Source organism: Pinus tabuliformis, chromosome 2_2 (assembly GCF_031772625.1).
Source record: "Pinus tabuliformis cultivar Carrire ecotype Pingquan chromosome 2_2, CPIR1, whole genome shotgun sequence".
Taxonomy (NCBI): domain Eukaryota; kingdom Viridiplantae; phylum Streptophyta; class Pinopsida; order Pinales; family Pinaceae; genus Pinus; species Pinus tabuliformis.
This window is the reverse complement of record NC_142300.1, coordinates 1008131300-1008146733: the sequence shown is the minus strand read 5'-3', so window position 1 is coordinate 1008146733 and position 15434 is coordinate 1008131300. Positions and strand designations below refer to the sequence as shown.

The window sequence follows — 15434 nt, the reverse complement described above, 5'->3', positions numbered from 1 at the left end:
AGTGTCCAAGGAAGAAGAGTAAGGTAGAGTCTTCCGAGACTAAGGCAGCGCCAGCACAGGCAGATAAGGAAGTTTTGACAGACGATCATTGTGCCATGAGTGCACATGCGCCACTTGAGCGGAAGTGGGGAGACATCGAGTTGTAGTCAGGTGGACCACAAGCGATGAGGGGCAGGATCCTCGAGGTACCCAGCCTCTTGGATTAGACCTTGCTATGGGAGCCCCAAAGAGGAGTAGCAGGACTGGCTGAGTCGGTAGAGATGGATGCGGATGGAGCAACAGAGACAGCTACAGTGCAGGAGTCCCGAGACAGCACGAGGCTAGCAGGCTGCAGCAATGCGAAAGGCACAGGAGTGTTGCACTAGTGTAGAATGACACAGAAAGGTGTGCAACGGTGCGAGATGCAGGGAGTTGTTGCAGCAACGCAGAGGTCAGAGAGGGAGCACTTGTCAGCAACAGAGGAAGCTTCAGCATCAGTGGGTGTCTCTAGCCCAACAAGGAGGTCAGATTGAGAGATCAGTTACTTACTTCTCAGTAACTGAGTTGCAGTGCAGCAGTGTGCAGCATGATGAGAGGAGGTGCAGTGCGGATGCAGTGCTAGGAGAAAGGACCAGCAGCAGCACGGATGCAGAGGGAGTTGTAGTATAGATGTTGCAGTGGCAGTGGCAAAACCATGGGCAGCAATACAGGATGCAACAATGTAGAGAATGTTGGGAAAGAAGGCCTAGCATCAGTACAGGTACCGATGCCGGATGATCAAAGTAATACTCAGTGAGGAGTATTGCTAGAGCACAGTCCTCGCTAAGAGGGAGTGTTGATTTGGGGCAGCGTCGAATGTGCTCTAGCCACGAAATTTGGTGGAAAGGTTGGGCACATGAGATCTCCCATACCCAGAAAGGGTTTGGGCAGATTTTAAACAGTTCAGGAGATATTAAAATAATTAATATTTTTAATGGAGTCCCTAAGTCTAAACTCAGGGAAAATAAAATATTAATGTGTATTAATATGAAACTGTGTTAGAAAGGTCCAAAAGACATAAATCAAGCCAAATCTAATCTTAGCCATTGATTAGGGACTTAATCTCAGTCGTTGATATTTCAACAGGAAAAGTATAAGAGGAGGCTTGAGGGTCACTTGGAGAACACACCAGAGTGATCAGTCATTCTATTCTCTAGAGCGGGGTTTGCTAAGAGAGATAGAATTAGTGATCGGGAGATGCAGCTGAGGGGCATTTGAGTACAGAGGGGCAAATAGGCAGAGATAGTGCCGGGAGAGCAACGCAGGAGCTGGGGAGAGTGACGTAGAGCCAGCCAGAGCTCACGCAGGGCCACGCAGAGGCAGTCGGGAGCTGTGCAGAGCCTTAGAGAGGCCAACATTGCTGACACAAAGGGGCAGAGGGCTGACGCAGGGCCTCTTAAGGCTGACGTAGACCCATCCAGGGTGACGCAGGGCCAGCGCTGGGCAGAGAGGGGCTAACGCAGTCCAAAGAGAGGCTGACGTTGGGGTTTCTGGTGCAGATTTGTGCTGAGTAGCTGGCGGAAGGTTTATTCGAGGTTTCAGCCAGGAGATTTGTCAGAAATTGAGAGGTATTACTGCCAAGGAAATTCTCTGTTGGGTAGGCCAGTTTCGGCACCCAGATTGTACTCTGATATTGCTTAATAAGAAAACCCTCAGATAGTTGCACCGGTTTTCCCACATTGGGTTTTTCCGGGGACATTAGTCCAAAGATAATGGTGTCATATGGTGTGATTGTTCATGTTTCCTTTAGTTGCTAATCTATAATATGTTGAGCGTGCACTAGTGTTTATTTTCAGTATTTACATTGTAAATAACTTGTTAAGTAAAATAACAAGTAGGTAGGAATAAATCAGATAAAGTGCATGGAGGGTTGCTAACTAAGTAGATTTAGAAACTTCAACATCATACACATATACATTAGTCTGACAATTTTACAATCTAAAGCAACATCAAGACAGGCCTCAGTGGTTTTGATCCAGCAAAAACAGTCCCATAGATACCACTGAATAATCTCAAAGCAAAGTGATTTCTAAAAAACTAGATCAATGGTAAAGAGACCATTTTTTGGGGAAATCCAAGGAATGTTTCCTCACATAAGTAGATGGTATTTCTTGTAAATCCCCGGTGACATTGGCGACAACCAGTTCAACTAACCCCAGCTAAACCATGCATGTAAATGTGATAAAAGGATGGAAATATGGCATCCACACAGAGCAAAATGATCTCTACACTCACAACTATCACAATTATACAACAAAACAATATCCAGAGACACCAAAGTGGCCATTGTGGAAGAGAACTACTAAGAAAATCAATAGTGTGATCACCTACACATACAACAGTGTGATGTCCAGTCATGGAGAAAAATTCCACTGTGGGAAGCTCCTAATTTTCTATAACTTGCTTTACTATCACAATGCCACTTTGCCATTATCAGACCAAGAAATCCACTAATTAGACCAACAACGGTGGTGGTGACTCACAATCATATATGGGATATTATCAAAAGTGTGAACATATCCTCACCACATTAGTTTGGAATGCAACTACTGAAACCAAGTCCTCATTGTATTTCCTTAGGCAAGGGAAGCCACTGGAGCTCTTGAGACCTGAGTATTCGGAGAATCACTTCCCTGAAGCCTGCCCATTAACAATAGCACGTGACACATCAATTACAACTTCAACCCCAAATCCAAATGCAACTAACAAACAGAAACAAATATACTTGTTTGAACTGAATAATAATCAAACTGACTACAATAAGCTCAGTACCAACATCCAATACTTCATGTAGTAAAAACCCATCTAAATTAATGAATTGCCAAGTAATATTCACTCATCATTCTTTCATTTGGTTAAGCAATTTTGCATCAGCACACAAAATTCTAATGGTGCATTAGCATTATGGCAACTGCAATGAAATAAAACAACATTGTATCTTAGAAAAACCTGCATGAATAGATTATTAGCTAGCAGAGAATAAAGCAAGAATAGGCAGACATCCATATGGTGTCAACTTGTAATTTTGAATGATATGGATGGTGAGGGCTTGTAATTTTGAATGATATGGATGGTGAGTGGCATGGAGAGTAGAGTATCCCTGCAAAGATGAATGCGTGTTGCTGCAGTTGGCCACAACAGCCATGGAGAGTGTAGTTGAGGCCATACTCCCTCAGCTACAGTATTCCTGTGCGCTTGTTGGTAAAAAGCTTGAGATGGACTAAATTAGTAAGCTTATCAAGCCCAGAGGGTATACACCTAGAGAGTTTGTTGTTGTATAACTGCAGTGTCTCTAGGTTTGTCAAATCTCCAATCCCATTGGGGATGCTTCCATTTAGCTCATTCATTGACAGATCCAAATTCACAAGACTCTTAAGATTGTTGATATTGTCTGGAATTGGTCCATATAAATTGTTCTTATATAGAAATAAATCTGTCATCTTTGAAAAGGCCATCAACATGTTGGGGATCCTTCCAGATAAATGATTATGTGAGAGGTCCAAGTGTACCATATCTCTTATATCCCCTAATGACTCTGGAATTTCTCTTACTAAACTGCAATTTTTCATCCACAAGTACTGCAACGTTGACAAGTTCCCAAGTTCATGTGGGATTACCCTTGATCCAGAGGGTTGTAGGCCAGCGTTAAGTTTTTCAACAAAGAGAGATTTCCAAGGAAGGAGAGAACAATACCATTCAGCGGGTTAGTACCATTTAGCAGGTTAGAGTGCAAGAACAATACCTCAAGCTTAGGCAACTATCTGAATCCAGGAATGTCCCCAGAGAAATCGTTGGCTGAGAGGTCCAATTTTACCAGCTCCTCCATTTTATATATCTCATTCGGAAAGAGTCCACCGAACCTGGTGCCAATGAGGGCCAGAGGCTATAAGAGACCTTAGATGTTGGTCAAATGCAAGTCAAATGCAATGCAAATTCAACGAATCAAACTGCCAACCCTGCGCCCTAAAATCCAGGGAGAATACAACCTAGTTTTGTTTTTCCAAGGAATGGACAAAGCCCCTAACCAGTCCTATTACTGGAAATCGGGGCGATGCCAAGAAGAAAATTCTATGGCCAAACCAGAAATCGGGCGATGCCAAGAAAATTCTACAACCAAATCAGGCGAAGCGGGCTTTGCAATGTTTATCTGCCCTATTTTTAATGGGCTAAAATATAATAATCATTTATTTTTTAAATATTTTTTGGGCTAACTATTGAAAAGTGTGTAATTTTAAAAATTCGCCCCTCTAAAATATGAAACCCCTTAAATTTCACCCATGGGCTAAAATTCACCCCTAAAATTTTCTATGATGAGTACTTAGTTGTAGGTGACATCTACAACTCTCTTTCTAGTAGCCCTGTTACAACTCAATTAGATGTTATTCAAAATTCAAAATGAACATCAAATCGGAGTAGCCTTTTAAGATGGCCTTTCTTCATGACATTTGCTTTGTGCAATATCAACATCCTACACATTCATAAACGTATCTCCAAGATTTTCAATATCAAGGGTCTTTTTCTTTTCCAGACTTTATCAAGGTCTTCATACCTTCCCCATGGAGATATCATACCAGGTCCTAGTCATCGAATGTTGATTCTTTGCCATAGTTGCAACTTTTCCATGAATCCTTCTTCCTTCCCTCGCATATTGTATCCCAGGAAGTTCTATACATGGTTCCTTCATCTTTTCAACCACCTCGTGCTCCATATGAGGACATACTATGTTGACTTCATCTTCTCAATATGTGAACTAGGGCATATGCCTTCATGCATATTTCTAAAGGAAGAGATCCTTGTTTTTCGATCATGCTCATGAGATGGAGCATGCAACTATATGATGACATGACTTAATCTATCAAATACATGCATACATACCTCTTTTCTTATTTTGGTCATCTAGACTTCCTTCGATAGCTTCCTTTCTTTACAACCATGTTGCACTCCTTTGTCATCATACCATCATCCTTCTAAACAATAGATCCCACACACGGTGGAATGATCAGTGAGACACTTGCTTCTTCCAAGTAGAGGTGAACCTTCTAATGAAGATTCTAATAGAGGATCTTGATTATCCTCATCCTGCAAATGCTCCTCTCTAATGATGATGATGTATGATGAATTCATTTTATCTTCTATCATGCTAGATGACATTCTTTCAACCATATATACTACTCATGCTTTCAATGACATTACCAAGAGCTACTTCCTTTCTATGATGAACGCTACATCCATGTAGACTTCTACTTCAATTACCCTTTCAAGCTTCTATAATGATGTCATGAGCTCTTGCTTCAATAGTATGCTTCTAAAATGATGCCATTTTCCCCTAAGCTACATCCTGTCATACTTACAATGCTTCTCATCTTGGTAGCCACGGTGGAGGTCGTTTCACCTCCTACTTCTCCTCGCTATGTACTCAAGAGACCTTAATAGTGAAGATTTATCCCTTCCTTCTTAGGTTTCTTCTCATCAGGTTCTTCTATTTCTTCAGTGATATGGGCTTCAATCCTTTCTTTTCTTTTCTTGTTGTCCTTCTTGAGTTTCAAACAATCTCTCTTGAAATGCCCATATTCCTGAAAACCATAGCATTGGACCTTTGACATATCAATCTTCTTCTTTTTTTGAGGACCAAACTTCCTAAACTTTCCTTTTCTCTTAGCCATGGCAGCAAATGCTTGAACTTGTTTATTTTATCCTACATCACTTTTTTCCTTCAACCTAGTTTCTTCAATCTTACATAATGACCAAAGTTCACTGAATGGGGTGGCTTCCTTCTTTCCATAGGTGCTTGATACGAAGTTTCCCCATTCCTCCGAAGTGCATTGAGCACAACTGTGGCCATTTCTTTATCGAACATTATTTCCCTTATAAAATATGAGGATATTCTTTCTTGCTTTGGTATCTTCGTCTTGTAAAGCTCAGTTCTCAAATATATGACTTCTCCAACAGTGTTTACGGAGAACAATTCTACTAAAATCTCATAGATTTCTTTTGATGTCTCCAAATTTTCTACATAAGGTATGAGGGGATCCTTGATGGATTCTATAAGGATCCTTTAAGCCCTTATTTCCCCTTTCATATACTTTTCTAGACCTTCAGCTTCTTCCTTTGGAGGTTTAGTGATTGAACCCTTAACATGTCCAATGACTTCATTTTCTATGAGGATCAAATCTGTCTTCTTCTTCCATGCCAAAAAGTTTGATGACCCAACCAATTTGTTGCTCTCCTTGCAAAATGAAGTCATTTTGATAAATTCAGACATAGAGATAAAGATACTTACTTGTCAAGTGAAGATACTCCTATATGATGAAATCTTCAACTTGATGCCTTCTTAAAGATGTTGATAATGTCTTCTTGATGAAGATGTCTTCCTTCAAGTATGCTTTGAAAAGTGATCTCCTCTTCAATGAGAAGGAGATTGCTTTGATGATGATGATGGCAAAGATTTTTCTTGCTTTTCTTGGATATAGAGACTTCAAGATGCTTTAATTTGTAGTCCTTCTTTGAGTGGAGGTAGGGTACTTGAGATATTTTTTTCCTTGTGATGATGATTGAAAAATGTGTGAGCTTCCCAAGAATGCTTAAAGTGTAGAACCCTTCTTCAGATGAGCTAGGGTTTTGAGGTCTTCTTCTCTTTGAGATGTGATGAATGGTTCTCCTTGATGTTCCTTAGATTGCTTGACCCTTATGTATTTCTTATTGATAGTTCGATGTCCTCTTTGATGCCTTGACCTTCCTTGATATTTATTTTGATGGTCTTTCTACAAGTTTCCTTTCCTTGTCTTGTCACCTTAGCTCTGATACCATGTTGAGAAATCTAGGGGCAGCAAATTAAATGATTTCTCTTACTTTGATAATTGCTTGTGATGTATTTTACTTAACTTAATTAGATTCTTCTTTTACTTGATTATATTTAGTGTTCTTATCATCAAATAGCTACCAAACCATAAAGAACAATAAGACAAGAGGACACAACATATAGGAAATTAGTGAGGGCCAAAACCTCTCCTCTTGAGAGGAAAACCCACAAGAACTCTTCTCTTCTTATAGAACTTCAATTGACGAATTCCAAGACCTATGACCCTTGACCAAGACCCCCCCAAGACCAAGTTAAAGCCTCTCCTTAATGAGATTTTCTTTCGCAAAGTCAGCTTTAGTCAAACTCACTTTCCAGTAACTTTAGCTTCTCCTTTGACCTCTTTTTCGGACTTGTGACTTCTTGGTTGCAACTCGGCCTTACTACAGAAATGCTAGGCCACTCGTGTGAGTGAGAATAAGGAGAAATAATCCCCCTTTCTTCTTTGCTTGGTGAGTTGATTCTTCTTCAACAATTCGGATTGCAATATGATCCCTTTGTCACCCAAATTCGTTCTTCTAGAGTGACTGTAATTTCTGGTCTTTCTGCTGTAATAAGAGCCCTAATTTGCTCGCACGTGTGAGAGGAATGAGGCCCAAAACAGTCCCTAAAGTGCTTCGCTCTTCCTTCCTTTATCTCTCCTTTCCTTCACTAAGTATTAGGCTTCTTCTAGTTTGATGGAACTTCTTGATGAATGAATGAATGATCTTTTGGTGAGGTCGATGACTCTTATATAAAGTCTTCCTTGGAGATCAAATAGTTGTCCAATGAGGCAGACTTGTCCTCTCCTTAGGCCGACTTGTTCTTTGCATGATGAAAAGGTCTTGGAGGGTCTATTTTACACTTTTGACTTTACATAAATTTTCTTTTACAATATGTAACATGCCCAAGAGGGACTTCCATACATGATAATGACTCAATTAACTTGTAGACTTAATGACAAGCCTTAGAAGCACTCAACGAGTGCTTGACCTAAAAATCAAATAGCCTTGAGCATGAAACCCATGCCTCAAGAAATAATAATAATAAATATATTTGTCTCTTTACATTGAATATATAAAATCATGATTACATATGTCATTATGAAGACCAAACCTAGTTACATATTTCAGCATCCCAGGTTAATAATTATGACTGAAGAAGCTTCCTATTCAGAGGTAGTAGATAGTCAGATTAAATGCAACAGTCTGATGAGATGTTGGGAGCAATACATCAAAGATGCAGCAGTGTCAGATGCTTCCGCAATATTAAGTTCAATAATGACAAGGAATATTCTCTCAGAGGAAAATGATGATGATAAGATCCTAGCACTTGTTGCCAAATGCACTATTATCAGATGTGTGCATAGTTGGCTTCATCCATGACATACTTAAGAAATAAGCATACTTGGATCTATCTCAGGGCTTTGAGGTGCATGAGTAGGAGACTCATGATTGTGAATTGAAGCAAGTCTTTTGGGCTTGGCATACTTGGATTGATGGACATTTGATGCAAATACCAAACTCTCTTCAAGGTTGAAGGTATGTCTTTGACATTTGGTTTTATGTGCTAATAATTTATTTCTGGCAAGATCAAATCATCTCATCATTCAGTACCAAAGGGAGTTTACCTTTAAGCCTAGGTGATCCACTGTTAGAGATTATAAGTGTAACAAAGAGATGATGAGGAATTCCTTGTCAAGGGAAGTATGTTGTTAGAAACTTGGCATGATGGATTGCACTGAAGTAGTTGAGAGACTCCTCTTCAGATTCAGATTTGATGGATCCCATAATAAGTAGGTAGCAAAATGGATCTTTTCTTTCCAACACATACCCTGAGCCAGTAGGAGCTTGGACATGCATATTGGGATATTGCAAAGCTAGTACTGAGATACCTACAGTCAGTCATGGATTGAGACAGTGTTGTGACTGAAGAGATATGCCTATGCCAAGTGAACCAAGAGTAATGTGATCAGGAAGAACGCATTGAGGTGTTGCTTCAATATGGGTCTTGCTTTGATTTCCTGGATGAGCAGGTAGCAGACTTCCATTACACTCAGTCTAAGAGTGGTTGATCATATTGCGAGCGTGTGGCTTTGAAATCTATAAGCTATCCGCAAGATTGTCAGACATGGTGCCACTAATGGAGCGATGAGGCTCTAACACAGAGGGAGTGATGAGACTCTAGCACAGAGGGAGCAATGAGGCTCTAGCAATGACTTGTTGCAGAACTGAAGCGGTGAGTCTTCAGCAAATGAGCAGATTGCATACATTCTCTCCAAAATATTCATATTATTCCGAGAGCAGCTTGGAGTGCAGCGGAATGTATCCTTCCACTGAGCATATGCCTTCCCATGTCTTTATGACTAGCCATGGACTTGGTGAAGGGGAATGTGTAGCAAGGCTCCCCCTCCCCGAGAGAGAACAATGTTGATTGAGAACACTGCACACAAGCCTTCCCCCATGTTTATGACTAGCTATGGATTTGGTGAAGGTGGTTGCGCTGCCACTCTTGGGTGTGAAGGTACTCCTTGAAGCCATGGACTTAGTTAAGTACATGCCCCATTATGCATCCTACCCACACATCACCTTCATTTCACTACTGACCAAGGGCCACGTTGAGGTGGTTAAGCTTGTTGGGATTGTCACCTATCTGGCCAATGGGTGAGGAGACTTAGGTGTGTGATCTTTACCTAATGGCGGATGCACCTACCATGGACTTGGTTATGGTAGATTGATCTTCCTAAGTATTGGATGTAGGTGTTATACCACTTGATCAATGAGGATCAAGTTGGGAGAGGGTCATTCAATGGACATAGGATGTGTGTGATCTCTACTAAGGTCATTTATGACTGCCATGGACTTGGTTGTGGTATATCGATCTCCCCTATTGTCATGTGGATCATTCTTCTTCTTCTATGGATTGAGTCATCATTGTTCAGCTAAGATGAGGTCATGGAGCTTGACTTGGAGACCAGTAGGGTGTGTGTGATCTTTACCAAGGTCATTTGTGACTATCATGGACTTGTTTGTGGTAAATTGATATTCCCTACCATTGGTTGACTATTATTCGTCTATGAGATGAGATGAGCTACTCTTATGACAAGTCATGTACATATGAGATGAGACACGTGGTGCAACCGAAAATTCCTCTCTAGTTGAGAGGGAGTGTTGAAATTTGGGGCAGCTATGGGATGAATTTCCCCAAGAGAAACTCAATTACCCCAAATAGAAGCCGAGCTACCCCAAAGTGAAACCATGTTAAATTCAAATGGTTAAAGGAAAATTATTATTGTTGATGTGTTTGACACTCCTCTTATTATTATTTGATGTTGTAAACTTATTTTGGCAAGTAATAATCAAAGTACTTATTAGCAAATTTAAATTTGTGTCTTACCTCCAAATTTGCAAGTCGGCCTCATAAGATTTCAAGTTGGCCTGCCCCAAAGGACAGATTTCAAGTTGATCTGTCTCCCGCTAGAAAAGCATGCAACTGTTTATTGACTTCAATCCAACTGCATCCAGGTTGTTTTTTTACCTTCCTAGTTTTCATCAAATTTTGCACATTTTCAATGTCATCCCACCTACCAACGGTGGCATAAATATTTGATAACTGCAGATAAGGTGCAGAATTTTCAGGGTCCAACTCAAAAATTTGTTCAGCAACACGTTTTCCTAGCTCTACATTAGTATGGATCCTACAAGCTCCAAGTAAAGATCCCCACACAGCAATGTCAGGTTTTATTGGCATGTTGCTGATAAAGTCTTGCACCTCATCCAAGTACCCTGCACGGCCAAGAAGATCAACCATGCAGCAATAGTGCTCCATCCTAGGAATGATGTGATAATATTCACTCATAAGTTCAAAGTATCGTCGACCTTCATTCACCAAACCTGTATGGCAGCATGCAGATAGAACACCGACAAAGGTGATATAATCTGGTTTTGTACCAGAATTTTGCATCTGTTCAAAGAGTTGAATGGCTTGGTTACCACACCCATGCATTGCATATCCTACAATCATTGAAGTCCATAAGACCAAATCTCGAGTAGGCATTTTGTTAAATACTTTGTGTGCATCATCTATGGTCCCACATTTTGCGTACATGTCTGTAAGGGCACTCCCCACAAAAACATCAGAGTTGTATCCACTCCTAATTATTTTTTCATGGACCTCCTTGCCTTGTTCTAGAGCTGCCATGTTGGCACATGATGGAAGAACGATTGCCAAAGTTTCCTTGTTCGACTTTACACCTGCAAATTGCATTTGCTGGTAAAGATTTAGGGCCTCTTCATCATTACCATTCTGTGCATATCCGTCAATTATTACATTCCATGATGGCACATCTTGTTCAGGCATTTTTTGAAAGAGCTTCATAGCCTCGTTGATGTGTCCATTCAAAGCAAATCCTGAAATGATGCCATTCCATGAGATCATGTCTTGTTGAGGCATTTTCAAAAAGAACTTGAGGGCTTCATCAACATATCCACACCGTGCATATCCTGCAACCATTGCATTCCATGACACCACATCGTGTTGAGGCATTTGGCTAAACACTTCATGTGCATTTTTTATGTTCCCACATTTTGCATACATATCTATGAGAGCACTCCCCACAAAGAGTTCCCATTGAAACCCACTTCTTATAATGTCCGCATGGACCTCCTGACCCTGTTCAAGAGCTTCCGAGTTGGCACATGCAGAGAGAACAGTGGCAAGGGTTTCAGGATTGGGCTTTGCACCTGTAAGTTGCATTTGTCTGTAAAGCTTCAACGCTTCCTCACAATATCCATTCTGTGCATATCCCCCGATCATTGCATTCCACGAGGATGCATCTCGTTCCGGCATTGTTTGAAAGAGATGGTTAGCCATTTCAACATCACCATTCTTTGAATAACCAACAACCATTGCATTCCATAAAATCACATCTCGTGTCAGAATATTGCCAAACACTTCACGTGCATCATCTATGCTCCCACATTTAGCATACATGTCTACAAGGGCACTCCCCACAAAAGCATCAGTCTGAGATCCATGCTTGCATACATCTACATGGATCTTCTCGCCCTGTTCCAGATCCGACAAGTCAGCACATGCTGAAAGAACAGAGGCAAAAGTCTCAGAATTCGGCCTGACTTTCGCGGATTGCATTTGTTTGTAGAGATTGATGGCTTCCTCGCCATACCCATTCTGTGCATATCCTGCAATAATTGCATTCCATGAAACCGCATCTCTTTCTGGCATTTCCATAAAGAGTTTCCGGGCCTCATCCACATAACCATTCCGAGCATATCCCGTGATCATTATAGTCCACGACACCACATCTCGTCCGGGCATTTCTTGGAAAAGCTCCTCGGCATCATTGAAGTTATCATTCTGTGCATATCCCGCAATCATAGCATTCCATGAGACCACATTTCGTTGGCACATTCTATCAAACACTTTGCGTGCTTCCTCTAGTTTGCCATATTTTGAATACATGACTAGAAGTGCATTTCCTACAACCACATCCGACTGATACCAACCACTCTTAATTATCTCTTTATGGATCTGCCTTCCATGCTGGATCGCTGCACAGGCCTGAAGAACACTGGAAAAGGTAAAGTTATTGGGTTTAATTCCCGCTTGTTGCATTTGACGAAACAGTGTCAAGGCCTCGGTGGGAAGCCTATGGATTACATAAGCTGTGATCATCATCGTCCATGACACCACACTCCGCTCGGCCATGTGATCGAAAATTCTGCGAGCGTCCATTAAAACCCCACATTTGGCATACATGTTGAGCAGCGTGTTTTCTATAAAGACGTCTGCCTGAAATCCCGTCTGAGCCATGTGGGCATGGACGCGTTTACCATCTGCAAGGGCTTTCTCCTTCACACATCCGTGCAGCAAAGAAGTATAAACAGAGGAGTCACACTGGTTAATAGTATTGAGAATTTGCAGCGCTTCTTTCAAACGGCCATTGTTGCACGCTGCTCTTAGTTCCTCACTCATTGATGATGCGAGTTGCCTTGCCATTGGTTTTAAGAGAAGTAAAAGCAGTCAACGGCCTGCTGCTCTAAGAATCAAGAACTTTTTTGCACTATTCGATTGGAGACTGGGGGTGCAGCGAATCGAACTCATCTCTTATGAGATCCCAACAAACAACCGTCATGCTACAGAGAATCAACCGCAGAAAGGGCCCCGGTTAAAATTGCACGAGTTAATAGATGAGGGCCAGGGTAAATCTAAGTCATGGTTGTTAAATTTCAAAAATTTTAAGTGTATTTTTTATGGTCTAAGTCATGGTTGTTAAATTTCAAAAATTTTAAGTGTTTTTTTTATAGTGTTGAATGCATTTCCACTTATATTATTTTTGAAAAAAAATTTGAAAAATTTTTATCAGAATTCTTGCTATTTTAAATTATTATCTAAACAATTCCTCCACCTCAGTAAACGACTCTTAAAAAAAATACCATTTCGCATAGAGAAACTGGAGAAAGCTTGATCACATCCATACCCTCTTTGGTGCAGAAATTTTGCTAGCATTTATGGTCTTTAATTATCGTAAAATATCTTCAAAAGAATCAGAATTAAGTTATTCAATTTTCTGGCTTTCCAATTCTTTTAATTAAATTGCAAGAAACATAACTTTCTTAATAACGTTGAGTTATTTTGTGAAACCTTTGGCCAATATGTTGTATTATTGTTTTCTTAATAATGCTGAGTTATTGTGTGAAACCTTTGGCCAATATGTTGTATTGTTGTTATTGAAGTACATGCCTACAAGTGATATGTGATATGCAGAAGCTAGTAGTTTCCCTAATTTAGTTTTGATTATTTCCATGTTTTTACAAAATGCATTTTTATATTATATTTACATTTGTTTTGGTTTCTGAAAATTACTATTGTTTGATTGTAGCCAGGGTTTTTACTCTTCCCACAAGAAACATGGCTATATTATATATATTGAAATATTTAAATTGGTTTTTTTTTAATGATTCTTGTACTCGTAAAATATGATTTTGTGATAGATTTTAAGTTGATTGTATATTAGATGTGTTAGGTTCTAAGGATCGGTTGTTTTAGGTGTAATTATGAATTTGACTATGTTTATGTTATAGGAAAGAAAATATTTTAGTGAAAGAGCTTTTTATGACTTATTTTTATTGTTTTTTGGGCTGAAAACTTTTGTGAAAGTTTTTTTTTGGAGCTTCTTTTACGGTGTGCACCCTTAATGCTGTGTAAGATAGGAAAATGTTGAAACTATCCTAGTTATGGGTTAGTCCTCACAAAAACCTAAATATTTTGTGTCATTATAAGATGGGATAAATAGAGAAAATTATAAAAGCTCTTATTCACAATTTTTAGCCGGTTTCCAAGGCCGAGTACATTTCATAGACTATGATTTTCTTTAAACTGCAGACATTAGGGAATTGGCCGAGCATATTGATGATAAGTAAGCAGCTATGTGTGTTACACATGACTAAACTCCTACGAAGATGAACAGGGATGTACACATTGTTTATCCTAGATAGAACTAATTGTCTATGGCGTTGTACAATAGCAAGAACAGGATTTTGGCACTAGCGTTGTGATTTTTTTGGATCGCTTCATGATAATGATATTGGTTCAATCCTCTTTGTCTAGAATTTTGACTGATTATCATGTGAATTGCATGTTGATTCATTTTGCGCGCTAAATCGAATCGATCTCACCAAAAATGCCATTCAATGCCCCGACAAGTAACTACATTGGCGAACTTGTTGAATGTCATCTCGACATCTTATTTAAATTACAAATATCTTTGTCTCTCATTGTGATTTCTTGGTTTGCAGATCCCTGTTGAAAATAGCAACAAGAAATGATAAAAATAGAATCCAGAATATTCCAACTTTAATTTGTCCTTGAATTAAAATTGTGAATTAAAATCGAATTTAGTCTCACCAGTTGCTTGGAAATAATTAATTAATTCATTATGGGTTAATTAGTTGGAGAAATTCAAGTTAGAAGTCTTTCTGAAGTCATGCAATAGTTATCCCTTAAATTAAAAAGATTATCCCTTAATTAAAGAGATAAGATTGAGTTATATTTGAGTTGTAATTAATTAACTCAGCTTACTGAGTTAAGTCCAATTAAATTAGTTCCAAACTGTTTGAGAACTAATTGTGAGTTATCAGTGAGTTGATGCATGCATGCACTCAACCAGTGTACTCCAGATAACTGAAGATTCCCTCATCAGTAACTCATGCATGTATGTTCTGAGAAAGACCGAGTTGAGCTAAATTTCAAGGACAGTGTACTATCAATTGCATGTTTTCTCATATAAAGAAAACTTATGCATGCAGTCAAGGGAAGGTTCCTTGAGGATTGCATAGTTCTGACAGTGTGTTAGAGCAGTGTGTGAGAGCAGTGTTCCATTGGGTGAAGGAATCATCCCAGAGGAACTGCGCAAGGAAATAAGAGCTTGGAGGGCAGAGGAGAAGGCTTGTGAGAAGCTTTGATTGCCTGTGAGCATCCAGGAGGATTGTACTGAGAGCTGGCTAGCTGTGAGAGCTAAAGCTTTATATAATTATGATGTATTTCCACCTTGTATGATAAT

At 39.7% G+C, this 15434-nt stretch overlaps 1 pseudogene across 1 annotated transcript; it reads right to left on the bottom strand.

The window, feature by feature from the left end:
- Window positions 1-2091: 2091 nt before the first annotated feature.
- On the bottom strand, window positions 2092-13035 carry LOC149196786 (pentatricopeptide repeat-containing protein At2g13600 pseudogene; annotated as a pseudogene). The gene is made up of 2 exons (XR_016254679.1): window positions 10250-13035; window positions 2092-2658 (listed from the first exon to the last, which is right to left on the bottom strand). The product of XR_016254679.1 is annotated as a pentatricopeptide repeat-containing protein At2g13600 pseudogene (transcript).
- Window positions 13036-15434: the final 2399 nt, after the last annotated feature.